The 25,879-nt window shown below is 46.6% G+C and overlaps 2 long non-coding RNA genes across 2 annotated transcripts; one reads left to right on the forward strand and one right to left on the reverse strand.

Annotated features, from left to right (window-relative positions):
* Window positions 1–16,112: 16,112 nt before the first annotated feature.
* LOC121745564 lies at window positions 16,113–17,658 on the reverse strand. Its single transcript, XR_006038853.1, has 3 exons — window positions 17,401–17,658; window positions 16,698–17,316; window positions 16,113–16,366 (listed from the first exon to the last, which is right to left on the reverse strand). It is a non-coding gene; the product is annotated as an uncharacterized LOC121745564 (long non-coding RNA).
* On the forward strand, window positions 16,710–19,280 carry LOC121745571. Its single transcript, XR_006038854.1, has 2 exons — window positions 16,710–16,842; window positions 17,644–19,280. It is a non-coding gene; the product is annotated as an uncharacterized LOC121745571 (long non-coding RNA).
* Window positions 19,281–25,879: the final 6,599 nt, after the last annotated feature.

A 25,879-nucleotide genomic window follows, 5' to 3' on the forward strand; every position in this document is an offset into this window, starting at 1 on the left:
TTGTTCATGTTGCTGACTACATTATAGATGGATCTTGGAATGAAGCCAAGCTGCAGATTCTCCAAGCGCAAGTCGGCCTAGAACAACACATAATGGGGAGTTCTCACTAGCTACAACATGGGAGACCTTTCGAACCCAAAGGCCGATCGTCCAAGGCCTCGATGACATTTGGAAAGCGGGTCTCACGTCCTCTATTGCTATCTTTGTATGGAGACTCCTGTCCAACCGCATCCCGGTGGATACAAAGCTGCAGTGGAGAAGAATGGAATTGGCGTCCAAATGCCAATGCTGCCCACATAGACCGGGGATCGAATCCCTCCAACATCTCTTCATTCAAGGGGATGGGGCACGCGGGGTATGGAGGGAGTTTGACTCCTGGTTTGAGGGATCTTCACCACCCCTCCGGATCAATGACACTGTCCCAGAAAGGCTTGAAGTCTGGGCACGGAGAATCCAGCAACCCGACAAGAAACACCTCAGTCGGGTCATGCCGTATCTTATATTATAGTTCATTTGTGCGGAACGGAATAGGAGCCGCCATCAATCGGCACAATTTAAGCCATTCAATGTGGTTTGGCAAGTACAAGTCCTCATCAGAAATAGTATGGCCAACGGAATCTACAAGATGAAGCATTGGAAAGGAGTTCGCTTCAAAATCACTATCCCAAGCCATGCCGAGCCAAGGAGAACTAGGCCTCTCGCATTGGCAATCAAATGGTACCCACCGGATGATCCCTGGATCAAGCTCAACACCGACGGTGCATACATGGAAGCGGCGGATAAAGCCGGGGGAGGAGGAATTATCCGAGATCACAAGGGCAAAATGCTTGCAGCCTTTGCCTCCCCGCTTGCGGCTCACTCGGCCCTTGAAGCGGAGCTTCTTGCCGTCCAACTTGGGCTGACCCTCGCCTTGGAATTCAATCGACCTATTTGGGTTGAATCGGACGCACAACAAGCAGGCAAGCTCCTAAATAGCACAAGCTGGGGTCCGGCCCACATTAGCCGGGTGATGGCGCGGCTTGCAACCCTCAAGCTCCAACGAGACATGCGTTTCACCTTCATCAATTGGGAAGGGAATAGGGCCGGAGATCTCCTCGCTAAAATGGGTTTGGAACGTACCGACTACTGCCGTATGAATGCCCTCACGGCGCCAAGACACTTTACAGCAATAACTAGGATGGATGCAATGGGAATCCCGAACATTCGGGGCCAAAATGAGGATGAAGAATAGACTCTTGCTTTGGAGGAAAGGAGGGTATAGCCTTTGGTTTTGCTTAATTGTATTTTGACTTTTGAAAGGGAGTATGATGAGGTCCGGGCATGTGGCTCCGGACCGCATACTACTCCTAAGTTTGTGAAGCCACATCACTTTCGGGTGTGGCCACGTTTTGTATTCATCGCCTTTTGAAATATAGGGATGAGGGACCCACGAACCCTCCACCGTGATGGTGTTTAATTGAAAAAAAAAAGATTGTAAACATGTTGGCCATACGAGGGAGGCTTGCTATGCAACGGGTAAGAAGGAGTGGGGCCAAGAGAAACTACAATGTCGTGCCACCAAAACAGCCGCATACGGAGGACCGAGGTTCAAAAGACATCGTAGCCAAGAGAAACTACAATGTCGGGCCAAGAGAAACTACAATCTTGGCTTTACTTAACCGGAGCTGGGAAAAATTTTCCCCACTTGATTAATTCACCAGGTCTTTATTTTTCGCATCCATGCCATCGTAGAACCTTGAATAGATCTCCACTTCCAACATGTTGTGGTTTGGGCATGCATCCAGAAGACTTCTGTACCTGTGCCAATATTTGATTAAGCTCTCATCATACCCTTGAGTGGCTTCCCTGATTTCCTTTCGGAGTGCACTTGCCTTCGATGTTGGAAGGAATTGGTTGAGAAACTCCTAGAATTCCGACCATGTTTTGATGGTGTTGGGTGATAACCCTCTGAACCAAGTATCTGCTTCGTCCTTTAAAGAGAAGGAGACGACCCTTAGCTTGAAGTCCTCCTCACTTGACCCATTTGGCCTTTTCTGCACACCGCAGATTTTTCGAACTCACGCAAGAACTTGATTGGACTTTCGGTACTAGCTCCCAAGAATGTAGGTAAGATGAAAGGGAGACCACCGGCGACGGCGAGACCACAAGGGAGTAATGAAAGGGAATAAAAGAACTTAGGTTTAAGGCCGAGGGGCTGCCTCGAGACCACCGGCTACGGCGAGACTACGATGGCAGCTGCGGGGACCCCGACGGGCAGCGGAGGCGGCGGCGGCGCTGGTCTGCGAAGCAGACTGAGCAGCGTCTGCCTAGGCCGGATACGTCAGCGACGACACTGAGTCGCCGTGAAAGGAAGGGAGGCAGCTGCAGCAAAGACCGGCACCTGTGCGTGTTTGGCGGCGGTGATGCTGCGAATTGCTGGTGAGAAAGGATGGCGAGAGGAAAAGAGGGAGAGAAATTTAATCTCATATTTTGGAATTTAGAGAGAGAAACACCACCGGAGGAGGCGGTGGAGGACGGCGAGCACTGTGCAGGTGGTGTCAATTTGGATTGGGAGTGTAGTTCGGGGCAACAGAAATTTAGTCTTGAATTTAGGGGATTTTGATTTAAAGTTGAGAAGAAAGAGAGAGGAGGATATGATGGTAGTAAGGACGTCGTCTCATTGTATTATCTTAGTGAGAGAAGCTCCCACATCTCTCTAGAAAGTCTTGCCCCAACCATCTCACGTCCAACGCCGACGGTCTCCCTCACCTTTGGGTGAGGTGGATATGCGGCCGGCCTAACGTCGGTCATGGTCCAGCCCGGAAGGGACTCACCGGGGAAGGAGGTCAAGGGCACGAGTCCCTCTCCCTCGCCGAAATGGGTTTTCCGACCAACTAAGGCGAAACGGAATATGAAAAAGTCAGCCACTCCCCACCCCATTAAAAACGGTGGTAATACAAAACGCAGCGCTTGTGTGCCATTGACGGAGACCGGAAGGGTGAGGAAGAAGATTGTCTTTGAGTTCGATGAGCTTATTACCGGAACTAATGGTGGAGGTAGCGCCATTGCCGGAAAAGACGGTTGGAGCTCCCTGCCCGGGGAGAGAGAGCAGGGCCGGTGGAAGAGAAAGGCACGACCTGGCCCTTTTGAAGCCAGCACCGGAGCGTTTGAGGTGGTGCCGGGAGTTCTCCCATTACTCACGGGGGAGCTCCGTTTCTCCATGGGACAAAAGGACGGCTCGGCCAGGCACCAGCCGGAAGTCGTGACCGGAACTCGGCTGGAGGGTGCATTACCGGAGGTGAATGAGGCCGTTGCACAAGGGGTACTCCGGTCAACGTGCGTGGAGGCGGCTGCAAGTGCAGCTGTCTTGGACGAGGACACATCCTCGGAAAGGTATGGTGCCAACATGCTTTTTGACCCACCCACTCTTGCTGCACCATTTCCGGAAAAGGATAGGCATGTACTAGCTAGTGAGACATGTGACTCCCTTATGGGTCAAAGCCTCTTGCAATTCAAATCTGGTGATGGTACAAATTTCAAGGCCGAGGATAACAATGGAGGGGGTGAGGCCGGGCTCAACGGGAAGCCGTCGGCGCCGGATAACCCGTCGGACCCGCCGGACAAGCTGCTGGACCAGGACAGGGACCAGCCGGAAATCCTACCCAAGCACTCGGCGTCTGAGGTAGGCATCGACGTGGCCTCCCCCGTTGGGAGTCCGCCGACGTTGGGTCACTCGCTGGAATTCATCACGGACAAGGCCGCTCAAGCCGAGACCCAACCTGTTGAGCCAGATCTAGATGAAAAGCCCGCGAACACGGGTGCCGGGCTGGATAGTGGAGGACCACCGAAATCCGACGCGGTGAACCTTGATGCTGATCACGACACGGAGATGGGGACATTCGGATGGTGTGAAGGGATCCCTTCGCTTACATTCTCAAACGAGGAAACAAAGTGCTTGGTGGACAAGGTAGGGCACGCCATTATCGGAAAGTTCTCCCACACCCTCCCAACACCACAACAAATCCAAAAATCCCTTTCCAACATCAACTTCGTCGATGGATTCAAATGGAAGTTCGTTAACGCCAAGCACATCCTAATCCAATTCCGTGATGTACGAGATTACGGCCGGATGCTCAATGGTCCCAATGGAGCGCCGGTTTGGTTTGTCGAGCATCACCCAATGCGGGTGTTCAAATGGACTCCGGAGTTCGACACATTTTTTGAGACACCTATTGCCGCCGTTTGGTGTAAGGTGGTGGGACTCCCGATCCATCTCTATGACCAAGTAGCCCTCATTGCGATTGGCAAGTTGTTGGGGAAGCCAATCCAAGTGGACCATGCGACCTTCAACCAAACCCGACTCACCTTTGCCCGGATGTGTATTGAGATTGATATCTCGACGCCACCACCGGTGGAGATCATTCTCAACATCCTAGGCAAAGACTCTAGGTACAAGGTGGTATGGGATCGGATTCCCCTATTTTGTGCGGAATGTAGGCATGTTGGGCACGTCAAGGAAACATGCCTTATCCTAGGGAGGAGAAAGGAGCAGGCCACCACGGATCCCACCCGACCACCACAACCCCGCCGACCCCACTCTGCGTCAAATCCCATCCGCCGGGAATGGAGGCTGAAAACTAACGTGCATGGCACCCACAACCCGGAGCCGGGCCAAGGGTCTATGCCAAAGGGGGAGACCGAGCCGGGGACACACAAAGAGAAGAGCGGTGCGGAAGCGGCTCCTAGCTTGAAAGCAACACCGAGGGTGCAAGCCCAGGTAGATGACGATGGTTTCCAAGTGGTGTCTAGGAAGAAGAAAGGAAAGGTCCACGAGGGTGATGGGTACATCAGAGCTCTCCACAATGATAAGTTGCATCTTAAGGAGAACGTAGCAACGGTTACTTTTGGGGCCGACGACTCGGGTGCAAATGAGCCGGGCATTGGCTCAATGAGTGTATCATGTGGGTTCCTAAGCCGGGAAATGGAGGGCTTCATCGAGGACCTCGATCCGGGAGGGGTTGTCCCATGTGGGGGCACCCCTATCGCGGGCCTCAACTAGGTGACGGACTTAAGTTTTTGACGATGCGATGGCTGCATCATTATAATTGTAATAGGGATGCTAAGAGTATTTAGATGACCACCCTAGTTTATTGGGAGGCCCTCGTTGTACTCTAATTGGTCGTGGTGAGCCGTCACTTTTGGGCGGCTCAATGGTTGTTTGTTTTGGCTGCAATTGCTGTTGGTAATGCACAGGTGTGGGTCCGCCTTAACCCTCCACCCTCAGGGTGCTTTTAAAAAAAAAAAAACGATGGTAGTAAGGACAAAGATTATGTAAATCATTGGGCCACCAACAATTAGATTGGGCTTCCGAATTGGGCCAAGTGTTTTTACTGTGATAAATTTGGGGCTGAAGGAATTAATTAAGGAGTGGACTGATTTTATTTTATTCAAGAATTGGAATGGAACTTAATAAGTTGGACCACTCTTTAATTGTTTGGATCGAAAATGGGCTGCTCCAATTTAAGCGAATTTGAGCCTAGAGAAGAGAATAAATGGGATTATTTTCCTAAAGGAGTTTGGGCTGCAATATATGTTTGCTTTTGCTATAATTCTAATTAAGTTCTTGGGCCATGAGTAATCAGGGGCATGCATTATAATTCTAATTAAAAGATTAAGAATTTTCTCGAGTCTTATTAGTACGTTGTTTGCTTTCAAAAGACTATCTCCGCGAGTTAAAGGTGGAAGTCAGGAAAATTCAAGTTAAGGAGAATAAACGATCAAGGTGAGCTTTCCTATACTAAAAATACAAATCGTATTTTATGAAAACACGAACACATGTTCGTGATTCTTAAAGATGTTTTCTTGCCATAAATGTTTTTGTATGATGCCTATCTGTTTGGCTAAGGCCAAAGGAATTATGAATGATGATATAAGTCGAATTCGGGTCCCAGTGAGGGTGGTGTCCCCGCTCGGACTAGTGTACACAAGCTACCTCTGACATGTTGGGCAGAGCAGGTGACCGAGGAAGGTGGCCACCTTCCCGGCACAAGGATACCTCTGACATGATGGGCAGAGAAGGTGACCGTGCGAGAACACCATCTCGACGGCACAATGTGATCAGATATGGCTAAGTACAAGAAAAAGGGACTGCAGTCCAATGTGAATATTTTAGTAAGCTCGGGCCTTTTCAATAAAACCCCGAGTGTTACTATGATGATGGCTTGACAATATTTTCAAATGTATATTTGTATTTTTCGGCAATGTGTTCACTGAGTACTTTTGTACTCAGCCCTGCATATATTTGTAAATGTGCAGGTTGAGCAGCGAAGTGGTGGAGGAAGTGCTATTGAGACAAGGCATTTAATTCAGTCAGATTTTGACTCTCGGAGGTTCATGTCTTCATACATGTAACCGCGTTCATTTGCTTTCGTTGTACATCTGAAAAGACTCAAGTCTATTTTGTTCAAAACTCTGATATTTTAAAATTTTTACAAACAATTAGTCGAGTTTTCATGATCGAGTATCTTTCTTCTATGTGTCAGCACTTAATTAGTCATGTCTCGCAATCAATGGTTTCGAGCTATGGTCGAGTTGTGTTGTTTTCCCCTTTCTTCCCCGCTTCTTTGTTCCCCCCTAGTCGCGATCAACCGTGTTTCCTATCCTTAGAAAATGTGGTCGTGACAGAGTGGTATCAGAGCATTCTTTCTCGCTCTGAACCCGAGAGTCTTCTTTGAAAATCTTCAGTCTAGCCTTGTTCCACTAGACTGTCTAATCGATGAAAATGCTCTTAGCACTTCCACCAATCGCGCTCAATGAGGAAAAAGGTAACTTGTTCTTTTTCATAGAAAGTCAAGATTGTTGAAAGTTTGAAATGGAGAAATAACTCATGCAGTTAATTTGCGTGAATAGATGAAAACACTAAGTTTAAAGAAAGAGTTGATGTTCTTGATTTGGTAGCGTGCTTAAAGAAAGAGTTAGTAAGTCTTTTCTTGGCTAAAGACTGTGAATGTATGAATAAAAGAAGTAACTTTCCTAAATGGAAAAAGGTATTGAAATATGAAAGTATAAAGTATACGAGTCTGGTACCAATTGTTGAAATGATGTCTCTTTTTGAGTTTGTGAAATGATATATCATTTTGAGTAGTCATTGAATCATGTTGCTAGAATGGGGAAATCGAAATTTCCAATAACTTAGAATACTTAGTTATGCGTTCCTTCTAGAACACAATATGAACTCGAACTTAGAAATAGAGTATGAACTTTTCTCGCTTTCCCGAGCGACGAAAAGAAAAGGACGCGATAAGAAAGAAACTTCGTCACGGGAAAAGCAATCCAACATAGAACAAAATGATGTTTCTAGAAAGATGGTAGGGGTTAGATGTCATTCTCTACGTCCCAATGACATGAATAATCTGGGTTAGCCATTGTCTTTCTGGACAATCCAATCACTCCAAAGGATCGTACCTTTGATCCAACTAAGCGATGAACACATACATAGCAAGAGAATATGATTACAATGTAAACAAAGAACCTAGCTTTACAATTATAAGTAAACAACGAACTAAGAGTACCAAAGAGTCGTAATCCCCACATATGGTCATCTGACGTGATCATAAAGTGAAAATAGCTTGAGACCAATCTTTCTCATAACTCAGTTACCATTCTCTATGAAGAATTAAACAACGGAGTATCACCATTGTAGTTAACCAAGAAGATTCATCAGCAACGCTTACTTGGATTCCCATGAATTCCATTTTCTCACCTCCCCCTTGATCAAAATACTTTTGTTGAATTAAGATCTTAAATGACTTCCTTTGCAAGGTAATGTGCCATTATTTTCCCTCTTCTATGTCAAGATTGTGAATCACTTTCAGTTTTGAGCTTTCTCCTTCATGTTTTCTGATAACCTCAAGTGACTACGATCCTTCTTTACTCATTCTGTACTAAAGCAATACTTTGACTCTCTGAACCCTTGCTCCACCTCCCACGGTAACCTCATTGGTTCGGCCATGTCGGACGGCCCGCCGAGCGACCCTCCACCGCCGGATGAAATGCGAACCCTCTCGGACCAAGCCATGACATTTTGCTCGGTGGAGCCTTCTTCCCCGAAGCACGTATCTAAGAGCTGGCCAAAGCTAAACTTAAGTCACGGAGGAGCACCCCGGCACCACCAACCAAAGAGAACGGCCGGAAGAGATTCATCCCGTCTCCACTTCCCGAAGACAAGCAACTCCGGAAGAAGATAGATTTTGGAGAGGAGGAAGGTGCCCCACTTGAGAGTCCCAAATGCAAAGGGGCAATATTTCCGGCGACTTCAAACGGAGAAATCGAGGGTACCATTCAGCCAAAGACGTGCGAGCAACGTGACCTCTTTGACGAGCTTGATTTGGACAAGCCAATCAAGGTATGCGAAGCCTCTCCTAATAATTCGCACTTTTCCGATCAAGATTCCGACTGGACAGCCGGAGAGGGGCCGGTCGCCGACGGGGTAACGGTCACCCAGCCAAGTCACGACAATACACTGGTACTTGTTGCTGCAAAAGCAAAAGAAGTGTTGGAGGAAGAGAGAGTCAAACTTCTTGAAATGGATATGGGAACAAAAGAACTTTTGGAAAGTGGTTTGGTCTCTTACCACAATGGTGACTCACGTGATGCACTAGATTTGGGAGGCCATGTGCAACCAAATCCTACCAACCTCCTCTTGCATCTTGTCACCCTTGACACGCCGGAGATGTTAGACTCCATGGTGGCCAGCCCCTTCTCAGAGACAAATGGCCAGCGGACCTAGCTGAAAATGCCGGACCGAACCTCGCCCTACCATGGACCTCCGGACCAACCCCGAACGACCCTCGGTAGCAAATGACCCATCGGTCGAGGATTTCCCGCCCCTTGAACGAGGCCGGACCCGCAAAATCCGAGACGCCTTCGAAAGTGGTCGGCCACTCCCGAGCCAACCTCCACAGCCGGACGCCACACCACATCGAGCTACGTTAGGGCCCTCGGCCCCCGACAAGGCTGCCGAGACGACCGAGAACATGGCCTTGGTTGCGGACGGGAGGCCGGCCAAGGATGACACGCCGATGGCTGATATGTTCGAGCACCGTGGACCGCAAGCCTGGGTTGGAGCCGAACCACTAGGCAACGCTTGGGCGACGCGGCACAAGGCCTCATTGAGAAACTCCCGACCCGAAGGAAATGAAGATGGTGCGCGGAACACAAGTGCACCCAAGAGCATGGCGGATACGGTTCGGATGTCGCCGAACATCGAAGGGCCGAAAGTGTTTGAGCCGGATAACATCCCAAATATTGGCTTTGCGACTACTTCCAATGGCATTCCGGCAATCTACTTCTCCGGAGCGGAAGTCCAAAAGCTAGCCTCGAGCATTGGGCACGCCATTGTGGGTAAGTTCTCCCACTCTATACCCACTTCATACCAAATACAAAAGGCATTAGATAATATCAAATTCAATAGAGGTTTTACATGGAAATATATTAATGCTAAGCATATATTTGTTCAATTCGAGGATATGGCGGATTATGCCAGATTGCTTAGTGGACCGAAAGGGACGCCGGTGTGGTTTATTGATCGGCATCCCATGAGGGTTTTCAAGTGGTCCCCGGATTTTGATGCGTATTGTGAGTTCCCGATCGCGGCAGTTTGGTGCAACATCATTGGCCTCCCAATCCACCTTTTTGATCACGCCGCCCTCTTTGCAATCGGTAAATTTTTTTTTTTTTTTTTTAAATTAACTTCATATATTTATATCATATATATGAAGGAGGAAATTACAAATCAATTCCTATAACAAGGAGGAAAGACAAATTACGCCACCCAGGGTTTGAACTCGAGACCTCTAGGATGGACGCGGTATCCAGCACCCTTTACCGCTAGGCCAAGGGGCTTGGATTCTTTGCAATCGGTAAATTGCTTGGAACCCCGATACAAGTGGATCGTGCTACGACCAACAAGTGGAGACTTTCGTTTGCTCGCATTTTCATTGAGATTGACATCACGAAGCCACCTCCCGAGGAGTTCATTCTAGATATTTGTGGACGTGAGACGGTGCTAAAAGTGAAATGGGACAAGATCCCGGCATATTGCATGGAATGTAGGCATGTAGGACACAAAAGTGAGGTGTGTTACGCGGCGGGCAATGTTGAGCGTCCCCCGAAGAGGAACTACAATAATGTAACACCGAGACAGCCACACCATGAGAGTCAAGGGGGAAGGGACAAAACGGAACAACCAAAGGAAATGGCTAGCACTAACGAGTGGAAACATCAAAAGAAAAACAAAGGGTCGAAGGGGCAGCCAAAGGCCGGATCCTCGGCTAATGGCTCCGAGCCGAGGGAGTGGTCGGGTCAAGACATCATGGGCGAAGTGCATGGTAACTTTGACCTAGCTCCGGTTGCAAGCGTCCATGAAGGTGGTGAGAGTTCCTATGGCCGAGAAACCTTCGATAAAACCGTCGGAGTGCTTGCTAGCTCAACCCATCGTGGTGGTGAATTCCATGGAGCCCGAACGGCTACACGCCCTCACGACGAGGAGCGTTCACTTGTTGGAGAGGGGGCGCACGGGGAGCGGCAATGGGCCGTGGGTCCCAAGCAGCCCGAAATGTCCTAAGCTCCAACCAATACTATTCTCTCATGGAGAATGAAGATTTCTTAGAAGATGATGATGAACTGGAGGGGGATGGAGATAAAGAGGGGATTCCCCGAACCATCCCTTTTGCCGATGGGGAAGATCCCATGCTCATGCATGAGGAAGAATGCCTAGGAGAGGAACGACTACGAATGGTGGAATTTCAGGGGGACCTCTCACGGTCACCGGGTAAGATACTTCCCCATTAATCATGTCTGTCAACTTTATGTTTTGGAACGTTAGGGGAGTTGCTAACGCGCCTACCCAAAATGTTCTTAAAAGATTAATTAAGACTCATAATATTCACTTTCTTGCAATAATGGAGCCGCTCACAAGCCCTAACCCGGAGAAGTTCTCAAAGGCTTTGGGGCTGGCTTTCCAAGGCTCGAATAGAAATGGGAAGATCTGGGTGTTTGTTGAGGAAGGGGCCAGCTTCGTGGCCGAGAGAGATACGGATCAGGCCCTATCCGGCCGCTTTGGATCTCCTCGCCTTGCTAGCCACTTGTGTGTCTCGGCGATTTACGTAAAATGCACGAGGACCGAACGACTTCATTTATGGGATGAATTGAGGGAGTGCTCTATACTTTTGGAGGGTACACCCTGGATGATTGGAGGGGACTTCAATACCATTCTCCTTCCGCGAGACAGAGTAGGGAGTGACACAAACCGCCAAGCTGAAATGGACTTTGCGGAGGCCATTGAGGACTGCGGGATTTGATGGGTCGGAGTTCACGTGGGCCAAGAATGGCCTTTTTGAAAGATTGGATAGAATCCTTGTGAACGAACGATGGGCACAAACCTTGGAAACTACTCGGGTGCCGAACCTGCCCCGGATTGCCTCGGACCACGGGCCTGTGTTGGTAAGATGTAAAGTGACAAGCAACAACAGCGGGGGTAGGCCATTCAGGTTCCAAAACATGTGGGTCCTACACAAGGGATTTGAGGACCTTGTTCGGGGAGATTGGAGCCAACCGATGGAGTCCGAAGGCCTCCTCAATTTCCAAATCAAACTTGCTCGACTAGAGAGAACCCTAAAGGTGTGGAACAAGGAGACCTTTGGGAACATCCATAACAACCTCAGGGATATGGAGGTGAAAATCGCACTGGCCCAAAGCGATTTCGAAGAAAGGCCAACCCCGGAGAACAGGACAGAGATCAATAGATGCATTGCCGAGTACATTCGACTCCTTAAAATGGAGGAGGACTTCTGGCGACAAAAGGCTACCCTAAGATGGCTAGGGGAGGGCGACAAGAATACTAAATTCTACCAAAGTTGGGTCAAACAAAAAAGGATCGGCATGCGCATCCACAAGATCAATGTGGGCGGCCGGGAGATCTCGGACGAAATGGAGATAAGAAGTTCAGCGGTGGAGTTCTTCCAAGACCTCCTGGCCCCGGGGCCCCTCACTTTGTCCGAGCCAGACCTTGATTTGATCCATCAACTCCCACCCTTGGATGAAGTGGCTGCTCTCCCAGACCCCCCATCCACAGAGGAAGTTAAAAAGTCTGTTTTTGACATCTCCGGGGACAGTGCCCCAGGGCCGGATGGTTTCACGGCCTTGTTCTACCCGGCCTGTTGGGCGACGGTTGGGCCGGACGTGGTGGCGGCTATAGGCCAATTCTTCGGGGGTGCCTACCTCCCACGTAGAGTCATGGCCACAAGCATTGTCCTCATCCCAAAAAAGCTTGTGCCGGAGTCGTGGAGCGACTACCGCCCCATTAGCCTGTGCAACGTCGTCAACAAGATTATCACAAAGATAATGTCGAAGAGAATGACTTCGCTCATCCCTATGGTTATCTCACCAAACCAGAGTGGATTTGTGAAGGGACGGCTCCTCAATGATAATGTCCTTTTGGCACAGGAGATGTTCCATGAGCTCTCGAGATGTGCGCCGGCCCCTAATGTCACGGTAAAAATCGATATGGCTAAGGCCTACGACCGAGTACAATGGCCCTTCCTTTTGAAAGTGCTACACCGGATGGGTTTCCCGGCCCCGTGGGTCTCTTTGATTGAAAGATGTGTGGGCTCGTGTTGGTTCTCGGTGCTGGTCAATGGCGCCCCCTCCGGGTTCTTTAAGTCCACCCGCGGCCTCAGACAGGGAGATCCAATATCTCCGACACTTTTCGTAATTGCAGCTGAGTACCTCTCAAGAAAATTAGACAAGCTCATTTTGGGAAAGAAAGAGATGACTTTTAGAGCTACTCGCCACTGCATGGAAATAAGCCACCTCGCCTACGCCGATGACATTGTGATATTCACACAAGCAGCGGAGGGACCTCTTAGGCGGCTGCGGACTTGCTTGGAGACATATGCCGGGGTTTCCGGGCAGCAGATTAACTTGGCAAAAAGCAACTTCTACATTGCCGAACAACATGAAGGGTACGCCAACATTATACAAAATGAAGGAGGCTTCGCACGAGGTACTTTCCCGTTTTTGTACCTTGGAATTCCTATTTATCGTGGTGTCAAACGTACAGATATGTTTATGTTCCTTCGGGAAAAGATTGCTGCACGAATCTCAGGGTGGGCTCATCGACACCTCTCCTTTGGAGGTAGGCTTACACTACTTCAAAGCACACTTGAAGCGGTGCCGCTGCACATTTTCCAGGCCATTGAACCAACATCCGGGGCCCTTAAGCAATTGGATCAGCAGATGGCCCGATTTTTCTGGGGATCGTCAACAGAGAGAAAAAAGACACATTGGATTGGGTGGGATCAGATTTGCCTCCCCACCCCTGAAGGGGGTCTCGGCATTCGTAAGACCAAAGAAGTCCTCCGGGCCTTCAGTATCAAACTTTGGTGGAGGTTCCGGGAGCAAAATTCCCTTTGGGCTAGATACATGAAGGCCAAGTATTGTCATAAAAACTCCCCCCTTGCGGCCTCCCCTTCGGGGAGAAATAGCCCGACATGGAAGCGGTTAATGAAAGTGAGAAATCAAGAAAATCCGCACATTAGATGGGTGATCGGTCAGGGCGATGCCTACTTTTGGGATGACATTTGGCTTGGTGAATCTCCCCTTCGCGAGATCTGCCTTGACGATAGGGGTGCCCCATCGGCCAAGGTCTCGGACTACATTGGGGGTGGAACTTGGGATGAGGCTAAGTTACGTCAACTTCACAACCAGGCTGGAATGCCACAAGAGGTTATCACACAAATCCTTCATACCCCAATCGTTGCGGGAGAACCGGACGTCCCTCGATGGAAGCTTTCTCGGCTCGAGGAGTTCTCGCTCGCTACGACTTGGGAGACTATACGTAGGCAAAGGCCGAGAATCCAAGGTCTCGACGACATTTGGAGGGCTGGCCTTACAAAATCTATTGCAATCTTCAATTGGCGATTATTGTCAAACAGGATACCGGTTGACTCCAAGCTCCAATGGAGGAAGATTGAGCTTGCGTCGAAATGCTAATGCTGCCCACGGAGGCCTAACACCGAGTCCCTTCAACATCTCTTCATCCGAGGGTGGGGAGCAGCATGTGTCTGGAGGGAGTTCGATGGTTGGTTCGAAGGCTCGGCCATCACTTAGGGTGAACGACACCATCCCTGACAGGTTGCAAGTGTGGTCCGCTAGGACCCAACAGCATGATAGGAGGCACCTTAGTCGAGTCATTCCATACCTCATTCTGTGGTTCCTTTGGGCGGAGAGGAATAGGAGTCGACTTGAGCAAATTCAGTTCAAACCGTACAACGTTGTTTGGCAGGTTCACATGTTCATCCACAACAACATGGCCAATGGTCACATCAAGCCGAAGCATTGGAAGGGAGTGAAACTCGGAATGAGCCCTGCGAATCACCCCGAGACAAGGGGGCCGAGACCGTTAGTTATGCCGGTTAAGTGGCACCCCCCGGAACGCACATGGATCAAGCTTAACACGGATGGGGCGTTCTTTGAGGCAACAAACAAGGGTGGCGGAGGGGGTCTTGTTCGGGACCACAATGGGAAGTTACTTGCAGCATTTGCAACCCCCCTCGTCGTTCAATCGGCTCTTGAGGCCGAGCTCATGGCCATACACTATGGGTTGGAGGTAGCGAAGGCGTTCAACCTACCCATATGGATTGAATCAGATGCGGAACAAGCTATTAAGTTGCTCAATGGCACGACTTGGGGCCAGGCACAAGTTCGCCGCGTCATGGCCCTTTTGCATGGCTTCAAACGTAGACATATATTCCGGGCCACCTTCATTCATAGGGAGGGCAACAAAGCGGCTGATATGCTTGCCAAAATGGGAGTGGAACAAGATAATTTCCAACAAATGTCCCCACAAAATGTTCCAAGAAGGATTAGAGCCATCATCCGGATGGACGAAATGGGAGTCCCCAATCTTCGGGTGAGAGATGATGAACGAGAGTAGAACTAGGCCCGGAAAGTGGTCACCGATCTTGCTTAGTACCGGACGCCGTAGAGTATGTGGGTGTCGGTCCATCCTCGGATTGACCCCTATTTACTCTTGTGGTGTATTTGTAATAGGGTGTGGTGTAAATTATTTTTGTCACTCTAGCTTTAGAAAGATTGGTCCTCTTGTAATCAATTGCTTGTAATGGCCTTTTGTTGATATATAGGGATGAGGGACCCACGAACCCTCCACCGTGAAGGTGTTTGATTAAAAAAAAAAGTTGTATCTTTTCTTTTCTGGGAGTGAGCATAATGAGCCCAATTGAGCCTAGTCTTTGCACTTCATGAAAACCTTTGTTGCAAGCTACTGGTGAAAGTTTGTGGTGAACCAAACACTCACGTATTTGAAATAATTATAATCGTTTTATTTTCATGGTTACCTTGGAGCCTACCCAAAGCAAGAACGATTCGAATATTTCTCTTGGAGTCTCAAATTCAGTTCCTATCAAAGTTAAAACTGTTATACCACCTCTAAATTTCCTCGCGTGAGACCCTCAAGGAAGCGCAAGACCGGCAAAAATCCTACGCCGATGAGCGTCGAACAGAATTGAAATTTAACATCGGGGAGAAGATCTTCTTGAAAGTATCCCCTTCCAAAGGAATAACCAGATTTGGACTCAAGGGAAAAGCTGAAACCACGATTTATTGGACCCTATGAAATTCTGAAAGAAGTGTGCCCAGTAGCATATCGCTTGGCATTACCACCCAATTTTGGGAACGTACACAACGTATTCCACGTCTCCCAACTTCGAAGGTATGTGTTCTACCCAAAACATGTGATTTGCCATGAAGAAATCGTTCTAGAACCTGACCTGAGTTACGAAGAAAAGTCGGTAGAAATACTAGATCGAAAGGTGCAGCAACTTCGGAACAAGTCGATTACTACAATGAAAGTTTTGTGGAAAAACCACGAACAGGAAGAAGCAACATGGGAGCTAGAAAAGAAAATGAAGGAGAAATATCCTGAGCTTTTTGTCTAAATACTTCCTAAATTTCGGGACGAAATTTCTTTTAAGGAGGGTAGAATGTAACAACCCGAACTTTCGTACCTTATTATTATTATTAGCCTAAAGATAAAGAATAAGTGATCGTTGTAGTATTCAAAATCTGCCATTTTCATGTATAATAATTGATCTTGGAATTATAAATAATCGTTGCTTCATTCTCGAACGAATATTTCAAGTAAAAAAAAGTAACATCGAATCCTTATCTATTACAATTATAGGAAAGTTCACGCAGCCCGTTCAACGGTCGTGCTTGCACTCCAAGAAAGTCTGGTACATCATCAGGGAAGACTATGGATGTAATTTGTTTTCCTACACCAAAGCCACAAGCTTAAACTGGGTTTTTCCTATACCAAATTAAATAAATAAGTAAATAAATATACAAATAATAAAATTTAATAAACAACTATAAAAAAAGAAAGAAGAATAAAATAAATTAAAAATAAAAAGCATATCCTGAGAGAATCGAATGAGTGTTATCAGCAACATTTAATGCTGCATTTAATATGGGCAGGAAGAAATCATATCCCTGACAGAAAATATTTGAAAGATAAGCCCCACTTGCATAGAAAATATTTGAAAGATAAGCCCCACTTGCATAGAAAATATCCCCACTTCCATCTTTATATATATATTATATATATATAATATATATATATAAATCTTTTTGTCACTCACCCTCATCACCATCACAAATCCTAAATTCACTGCACACACCACACACCAACCCAACGTAGGATAGAGGAGTCCAAGGAGAGGGATTTGCACACAATTGCAGGGTCAAGCACTGCAATCCACCAACCCTTTATTCCACATCAAAAAGGTGAATCCCGAACCCTTCTTTTCCTTTACATTTACGTACAAGCATATGCATATTTTTGAAGATAGAATCATGGCTGTAGAAATTTCATGACAGTAGCAACTCTTAGAACAAGTAGCAGTTGAAGTTCCCAATATAATGAACACATTCCAGTAACACAGTAGTAATTTTCAAGACCTCCAACTCTACATAGCTACTGCCCAAATTCTCAACAAAATACTAAATAATGAAAGGGAGTAAAAGAACTTAGCTTTAAGGCCGAGGGGCTACCTCGAGACCACCGGCGACGGCGAGACCACGAGGGCAGCCGCGGGGACCCTGACGGGCAGCGGAGGCGGCGGCGGCGCTGGTCTGCAAATCAGACTGAGCAGCGTCTGCCTCGGCCGGATACGTCAGCGACGACACTGAGTCGCCGTGAAAGGACGGGAGGCAGCAGCAGCAAAGACCGGGGCCTGTGCGTGTTTGGCGGCGGCGATGCTGCGAATTGCTGGTGAGAAAGGATGGCGAGAGGAAAAGAGGGAGAGAAATTTAATCTCATATTTTAGAATTTAGAGAGAGTACCGCAGGAGGAGAAACACCACCGGAGGAGGCGGTAGAGGACGACGAGCACTGTGCAGGTGGTGTCAATTTGGATTGGGATTGTAGTTCGGGGCAACAGACACCTTCTTCACCTATCATCTGTTCATCTCCCCTAAACCTTGCTTTGTCCTCTTGTATCCCCTTCATGATATCAGATAGCAGGGATTGCTTAATCATTTCATCCATGTTAGCTTTTTGCTCATCATACGTCTGTTGCATTTCCAGGGTCAGCTCGTCATTTGACCTCAAGCAACGACTCATGCTCTGCTGGGATATAATCAATCCCCCAATCTTTTCTTCTATAGAGTCTGCATAACGATTCTCGTCTAAGGGTGGTCCAAGACTCTGCTGCGGCTGAGGTTGATATTGATGTTGATTTGGACAAGCTTGGCTTTGGTAACACTGAGGATCTTGAGTTTGTCGGTTCCCTCCTTGCCATGTTGGAGTATAATACTCTGCATTGGGGAACCATGGGCTATAGGTTGACCTTGGAAGGGTGGATATTGGCTGGGATAGTTTGCTTGATAAGTCTGATGACTGGGCTCGTAGTCTTGAAAATCACAGTGAGGTTGTCAACCCGGTTCTTCAGCTACTCATCGTCCTTCTCCATGGGGGTACTCTCCACATCGCCTTGGCACAGAGTTTCTAATGTATCATCGTACCCTCTTTTTGCATAGAGGTTTCTCTAGGGAAATCTTGGCTTTACTTAACCGGAGCTGGGAAAAATTTTCCCCACTTGATTAATTCACCAGGTCTTTCTTTTTCGCATCCATGCCATCGTAGAACCTTGAATAGATCTCCACTTCCAACATGTTGTGGTTTGGGCATGCATCCAGAAGACTTCTGTACCTGTGCCAATATTTGATTAAGCTCTCATCATACCCTTGAGTGGCTTCCCTGATTTCCTTTCGGAGTGCACTTGCCTTCGATGTTGGAAGGAATTGGTTGAGAAACTCCTAGAATTCCGACCATGTTTTGATGGTGTTGGGTGATAACCCTCTGAACCAAGTATCTGCTTCGTCCTTTAAAGAGAAGGAGACGACCCTTAGCTTGAAGTCCTCCTCACTTGACCCATTTGGCCTTTTCTGCACACCGCAGATTTTTCGAACTCACGCAAGAACTTGATTGGACTTTCGGTACTAGCTCCCAAGAATGTAGGTAAGATGAAAGGGAGACCACCGGCGACGGCGAGACCACAAGGGAGTAATGAAAGGGAGTAAAAGAACTTAGGTTTAAGGCCGAGGGGCTGCCTCGAGACCACCGGCTACGGCGAGACAACAATGGCAGCCGCGGGGACCCCGACGGGCAGCGGAGGCGGCGGCGGCGCTGGTCTGCGAAGCAGACTGAGCAGCGTCTTCCTAGGCCGGATACGTCAGCGACGACACTGAGTCGCCGTGAAAGGAAGGGAGGCAGCTGCAGCAAAGACCGGCGCCTGTGCGTGTTTGGCGGCGGCGATGCTGCGAATTGCTGGTGAGAAAGGATGGCGAGAGGAAAAGAGGGAGAGAAATTTAATCTCATATTTTGGAATTTAGAGAGAGAAACACCGCCGGAGGAGGCGGTGGAGGACGGCGAGCACTGTGCAGGTGGTGTCAATTTGGATTGGGAGTGTAGTTCGGGGCAACAGAAATTTAGTTTTGAATTTAGGGGATTTTGATTTAAAGTTGAGAAGAAAGAGAGAGGAGGATACGATGGTAGTAAGGAGAAAGATTATGTAAATCATTGGGCCACCAACAATTAGATTGGGCTTCCGAATTGGGCCAAGTGTTTTTACTGTGATAAATTTGGGGCTGAAGGAATTAATTAAGGAGTGGACTGATTTTATTTTATTCAAGAAATGGAATGGAACTTAATAAGTTGGACCACTCTTTAATTGTTTGGATCGAAAATGGGCTGCTCCAATTTAAGCGAATTTGAGCCTAGAGAAGAGAATAAATGGGATTATTTTCCTAAAGGAGTTTGGGCTGCAATATAAGTTTGCTTTTGCTATAATTCTAATTAAGTTCTTGGGCCATGAGTAATCAGGGGCATGCATTCTAATTCTAATTAAAAGATAAAGAATTTTCTCGAGTCTTATTAGTGCGTTGTTTGCTTTCAAAAGGCTATCTCCGCGAGTTAAAGGTGGAGTCAGGAAAATTCAAGTTAAGGAAACTAAACGATCAAGGTGAGCTTTCCTATACTAAAAATACAAATCGTATTTTATGAAAACACGAACACATGTTCGTGATTCTTAAAGATGTTGTCTTGCCATAAATGTTTTTGTATGATGCCTATCTGTTTGGCTAAGGCCAAAGGAATTATGAATGATGATATAAGTCGAATTCAGGTCCCAGTGAGGGTGGTGTCCCCGCTCGGACTAGTGTACACAAGCTACCTCTGACATGTTGGGTAGAGCAGGTGACCGAGGAAGGTGGCCACCTTCCCGGCACAAGGATACCTCTGACATGATGGGCAGAGAAGGTGACCGTGCGAGAACACCATCTCGACGGCACAATGTGATCAGATATGGCTAAGTACAAGAAAAAGGGACTGCAGTCCAATGTGAATATTTTAGTAAGCTCGGGCCTTTTCAATAAAACCCCGAGTGTTACTGTGATGATGGCTTGACAATATTTTCAAATGTATATTTGTATTTTTCGGCAATGTGTTCACTAAGTACTTTTGTACTCAGCCCTGCATATATTTGTAAATGTGCAGGCTGAGCAGCGAAGTGGTGGAGGAAGTGCTATTGAGACAAGGCATTTAATTCAGTCAGATTTTGACTCTCGGAGGTTCATGTCTTCATACATGTAACCGCGTTCATTTGCTTTCGTTGTGCATCTGAAAAGACTCAAGTCTATTTTGTTCAAAACTCTGATATTTTAAATTTTTTACAAACAATTACTCAAGTTTTCATGATCGAGTATCTTTCTTCTATGTGTCAGCACTTAATTAGTCATGTCTCGCAATCAATGGTTTCGAGCTATGGTCGAGTTGTGTTGTTTTCCCCTTTCTTCCCCGCTTCTTAGTTCCCCCCTAGTCGCGATCAACCGTGTTTCCTATCCTTAGAAAATGTGGTCGTGACATTTAAACACTAGCCCCAAAGCCCTAGAGAATTTCTCCGGGTTGGGGCAGGTAAACGGCTCCATTATTGCAAGAAAATGAACATTATAAGACTTGATTAATCTTTTTAAAACGTTTTGGGTTGATGCGTTCGCAATACTCCTAACGTTCCAAAACATTTAGTTAATAGACATAATTAACAATGAGGTTCCGTACCCGGCGGGTGTGAAGGCCCCCATTGGAATTCGATCATTTGTTGGTCATGCCATTCGTGATCCGTCTCGGACTCCAAGGTTAGCCGCGACTTGTTGGCCGTGGTACGATCAATTTGGATTGGGGTGCCAAGGAGTTTGCCGATGGAAAATATGGCCGAATGATCATACAAATGAATTGGGAGGCCTATTAGGTAGGTTACACCAAATTGCCGCGATCGGGGACTCACAATATGCGTCAAATTCTGGGGACCATTTGAATACCCTCATCGGGTGGCGGTCAATAAACCATACGGGGGAACCCCTCGGGCCACCAAGAAGGCGAGCGTAATCCGCAATGTCCTCGCATTGGATAAGAATGTTCGCATTAATGTATTTCCAATTAAAGCCACGAGTCAATTTGATGTTTTCAAGAGCCTTTTGTATATGATGCCCCTTAGGGATGGAGTGAGAAAACTTTCCCACGATTGCATGCCCGATGCTTTCGGCCAACTTTTGTGTCTCCGCCCCAGAAAAGTATATGGCCGGGATGCCGTATACTTGCGGGCCATTTGGGTCGGAAGCGCCTTTTAGCATATCGGCCATCGTGGTCGGCTTCCTGGCATGTTCCGAGTGTGAATCGTGTGTCTTGGGCTGTTTCGCGTGGTTCGGTCCCGTGCTAGGCCCCACCCCTGATCCGAGGTTTTGTTGGTTCGGCCAGTGCAAGTCCGGCGGTTTGTAATTATTACCCGTCTCCGTCTCCCTTTCTTCAATTACCATTGGGATGGACGCTTCGATGCTCAGTACTCCATATCCTAGTCGGAGTGGCACGGAGCTACCCCACTTTGGTTTCGTCGCGGCCAACTCCTCCTTCTAAGGCAACGCTCCCATCTTAAATGTGTCCCGAATTTTGAGTGTTCTACCCTTCTCAAGGGGAGGGAATTCCTCAAGTGATGCAGTGAAGTTCATCTCAGGTGAGGGCCTCGGTGGCTCGAGCCTCGGCGCCTGACTGGCGCGTGCCGCGAAGGTCGAGCTACCATGCTCCAAAGGTCCGACGGAGAGTAGGGGTTGGGCGGCCATTACATCGAGGGTTTCCGCCGAGTTCGAGGTGGCAAGGTGGATGAGTTCGTGTGTTTTTGGCTGCATGATAGCCTCAACGGCTAGCACCTCTCTTGAGCCCCCTTCGTGGTAAGGGACCATGCTACTTTCCAATGAGAGTTTTGTAGTTTTTACCAAATCCGGGAATGAGACAATCGTACTTTCCAAAGCGTCCTTTGCAGCACATGTGACTCTACTACTAGGTTGGTAAGGGACAAATGAGCTTTTCAAAAGAGAGTTTGTACCATTATCCACTCTTGGCAAGTTGACTACACCAACCTTCATGGGGTGTTGCGTCTCACGTCAACCGTCAACAATCGGAGGGGGGCCGACCGAGGATAGGTCTCCACTTGGTTCACCAGCCGGCCTACCATCGCCGGACCCTTGGCCGGAGGCCGGAAGTTCGCCGGACTTGATGTCACCTTTTGTTTCCGCATTATGAATCGTAGGGGCACTCTTAGACTCATTGGGCATCCCTTGCTTGGCCATTCGATGGATCGCCGGAAAGATGGGACCCTTGTGTTTAAAACTCTCGGATGGAGGGCACTCATCCGCACCGAAGGAAAGCTTCTTCCGTAGTTGGTTGTCCTCCGGGAGGGGCGAAGGCACAAATCTTTTCCGACCGGTGCCATTGGAGGGAGGTGCGGAGGTACTCTTCCTATCCTCAATCTGACTCTTTTGAGTCTTCTTCTTCATGGCTTAGGTTGATAGATTCGGGGTTGTGTCCTCACACGAGAGGAAGACCATATGTTGGTCCGGGATAGTCCTCGCCGCTTAGGGGTCCGGCGGATGAGGGGTAGTTTGTGGTGACGGATCCGGCATGGCCAGAGGGTGGGAGGGGGGTCGTGGCACGGAGGCGGTTCCGAGAGGGGCGCGAGCGTCGGAACCGGCAAGAGGCCGAGGAACGAATGAGGGAGACGGACCGGGAGGTGGGGGAAGCGGCCGTGAGGTGGTTCGGTGGTTGGCCGGTCGTGAGGCTATTCGATGGGTAGTGGTGATCGAACGTGAGAAGATTCGGTGGGTGGTGATCGGCCGTGAGATGTTTAGGGGAGTGTGGATCGATGGGTGAAATCTAGAGAGAAGGAAGAGCTTCTCTCTCCTGTGGTTATTTTGATTCCTTTTGTGCTTGAGTACTTATTGTACTCAATGGGCTCATGCCGAAAATATTTTAATATAGTTATGTCATCCATACCAGTGATCTCGAGTTTTATATGTAGTAAGAAATATCACGAGAACACAAAAATATTTCAAGTCTGGCCAGACAATTTATCTCCCCACTTTTCACATCAATCCATCAATCACAATCATCATATCACAGTGCGACGAAAGTGTGGCCACACTATTTGACCACGAGACCGGCCGACTAGCAAGGACAGCTCACGATCCCACCAGTGTACACAGCCTGATAGGGTTTGCGGACCTACTCAGACCCGAATTTGTTTCACAACACAACCATATAGCCTAACGGAGCAAGCTCAGACGAACTAGGCATCAGGCAACAATCTCACAAACAAAATAACATGGCATGACATAACAAGTTAAACCACCCTTATAACACCACATCGTATTTCCGGGAAATAAAGAGATTTGAAAAAGAAAGCCCACCTCGTTTGCTTAAACAATTCAATATCCACTTAAGGCAACCCTCGTTCCTTGTGCTCACGTACTCACAATAACCCTTGCTAAACCACAATACAAATCAGCCTCTCATCAATTAACATTATCATGCATGTCCTATCGTTCCTTTTATCATTCTCCTAAATTTACCCATCCCAAACATTCATCAACATAAGGAAAACATGTCATAATATTTCTCAACGTGTCACACATAATCATGTCATATGATACATTCCTAAATCATACATGCATCATATAATTCACTCAAACTTGGCAACAAGTGATATTTCCACATAACAACAAATCTGGCAGAACTGCGCGGTTGGTTTGTAAAATTCACCAAAAGTCCATACGACCTCATATGAGATTAAGATTTGGTCACAACACAGAAGACACATTCAAGTTCATCCAGTTAAAATTCCACACCAAAATCACGTCATTTGGTCAGTCAAAACAATAATTTAACTCTCTGGTCGGAACACAAAAATTCTGGCAGCACTATGCAGTTCCATTGAAAAATTTACCAAACGTTCATCCGATGTCCAATGAGGCTGAAATTTCACAAAACTCAGAAGACACTTCAAATTTCATCTAGTTCAAAATTCACATCAAAAGGAGGCCATTTGGTCGGTCAAATAGAAAACGAAACTTTCTGAGCGTGAGTACAAGTTTTTGGCAGAATTACGCAGTCAACTTCAAATATTTATTAAACATTCATCTTTCATCAACAAGTGCTGAAATTCACACACAACACAGAAAACACCTTAAAGTTTACTCAGTTAAAAATTTCGTGTCAAAATTCAATCGTTTGGTTGGTCAAATACACGTCGGAATCCACTGTCCGAACATCACAGATTTCTGGCTTAAGAATTTCGAAAATAGGGTTTCTTCCTCAATCATCCAAACACAATTTTTTTCATGCTTATAACACACAATCATGCTTAAAAGTTTCTCACAATCATGCTCTCACATAAACTCACATTATTCACCAAGGATTCAAATCAAACTCCACATAACCTCATTCAAAAACGCATATTCATCTAAGTTCTCATGCAAACACAAATTCCCACTGATAAATTTTGCGATCTATGATTCTTACACTCACTATATGCATGTAGGGTTCAAGAACAAGGGTTAAATGAAAAGAATGAGGGAGAATGAATCAAATATACCTTTCTTGATAAAAACGAATCGGTGGAAACAAGAATTTGATGCGATTCGTCGGAAACTCTAGAAAATCAACTCTAACGGATGCAAGAACAAGGATGAATGGTGGATTTTTGGAGAGAATATGGAGAGGGAGAGGAGAGGCGTGTGAGAGAGAGGGAGAGAGGGGGTGGACGGCAAGGGTAAGAAGAAAAAATGGGGGCTAGGGTTTAGTTTAGGTGATTTTATAGTTCTAGGTTAAATCCAAAATTTAATTAATTGTGGGGGAATAAAATAGGGGCCAATAATTAAAATCCCACAATTAAAAGAAGCATAATTTTCAAAAATTATGGCTGGGAATTAACAAGGAATTATTTGGTATTTACTTGGAGAGAAATAGATCCACAATTTAGGAAATAAAGCAATGAATATTCCATAAACAAGGGAACAAAATAAATTAAATCTCCAAGTAGGAAAATAATGAGGGAGGGCGAAAATTTTGATGATGTGCACAAGGAAATTATTTAAATCCTCAATTAAATAGAATAGGATTTAAATTTGGTAATTTCTTTATGGGAAAAGACTCCCATAAAATAGGCAACAATTAAATAAATTTCCACAAGGAAATTAAGCCAAAAAAAACGTGTGGGATGGAGACACAATAGAAGAAAAATATTCACATCCCCAATTAATTAGACATAGGTATTAAATTGCGTATTTATTTGAATAAAAGAAATTCCACAAAATAGGAAACAAATATTTTATCCTCTACAAATAGGGGGTCCAAAAATTGTCTTAATTAGCCACAAGGAAATAATTCAACTCTTAACTTAATTTGGGGTGAGGGAATAAAATGTGGCAAGATTTAATTGGATTCAAAATAACTAAGCAAAACAACAGGGTACCAATTAAATCAAAGGAACTAATTCATCCTCCTAATTAAAATAGAGAATATTCGAAACTCACAAAAACAATAGGTTAGAGTTCGAATTTCATGTAGCACAATTTATGGATAATTTGATTTGGATTTAATTTGGATGAATATCCCAAAACAATTAATCAAATCCAAGAAAGAATAACATTTCCAATAATTGGAAGGGCCGACAATAGCCACTTTACTTGGCTAGAACTAAATGCATGATTTTATTTAAATTGATCCCCCACATAAAAAAATATGAGCACTTCATTCCAAAACATCCATGACAATTTATTCCACATAATCAAACTCAATCCCGTAGCAACAATTTAATTCCATAAATGAAATTTCCAATCGACATATTAAAATAAAAGTCGCAAAAATTTGGGATGTTACATCCTTCCCCTCTTAACAGAAATTTCATCCCGAAATTTGACCATCTAACGTAAACAAC

The sequence above is a fragment of the Salvia splendens genome, chromosome 1, assembly GCF_004379255.2.
Source record: "Salvia splendens isolate huo1 chromosome 1, SspV2, whole genome shotgun sequence".
Taxonomy (NCBI): Eukaryota; Viridiplantae; Streptophyta; class Magnoliopsida; order Lamiales; family Lamiaceae; genus Salvia; species Salvia splendens.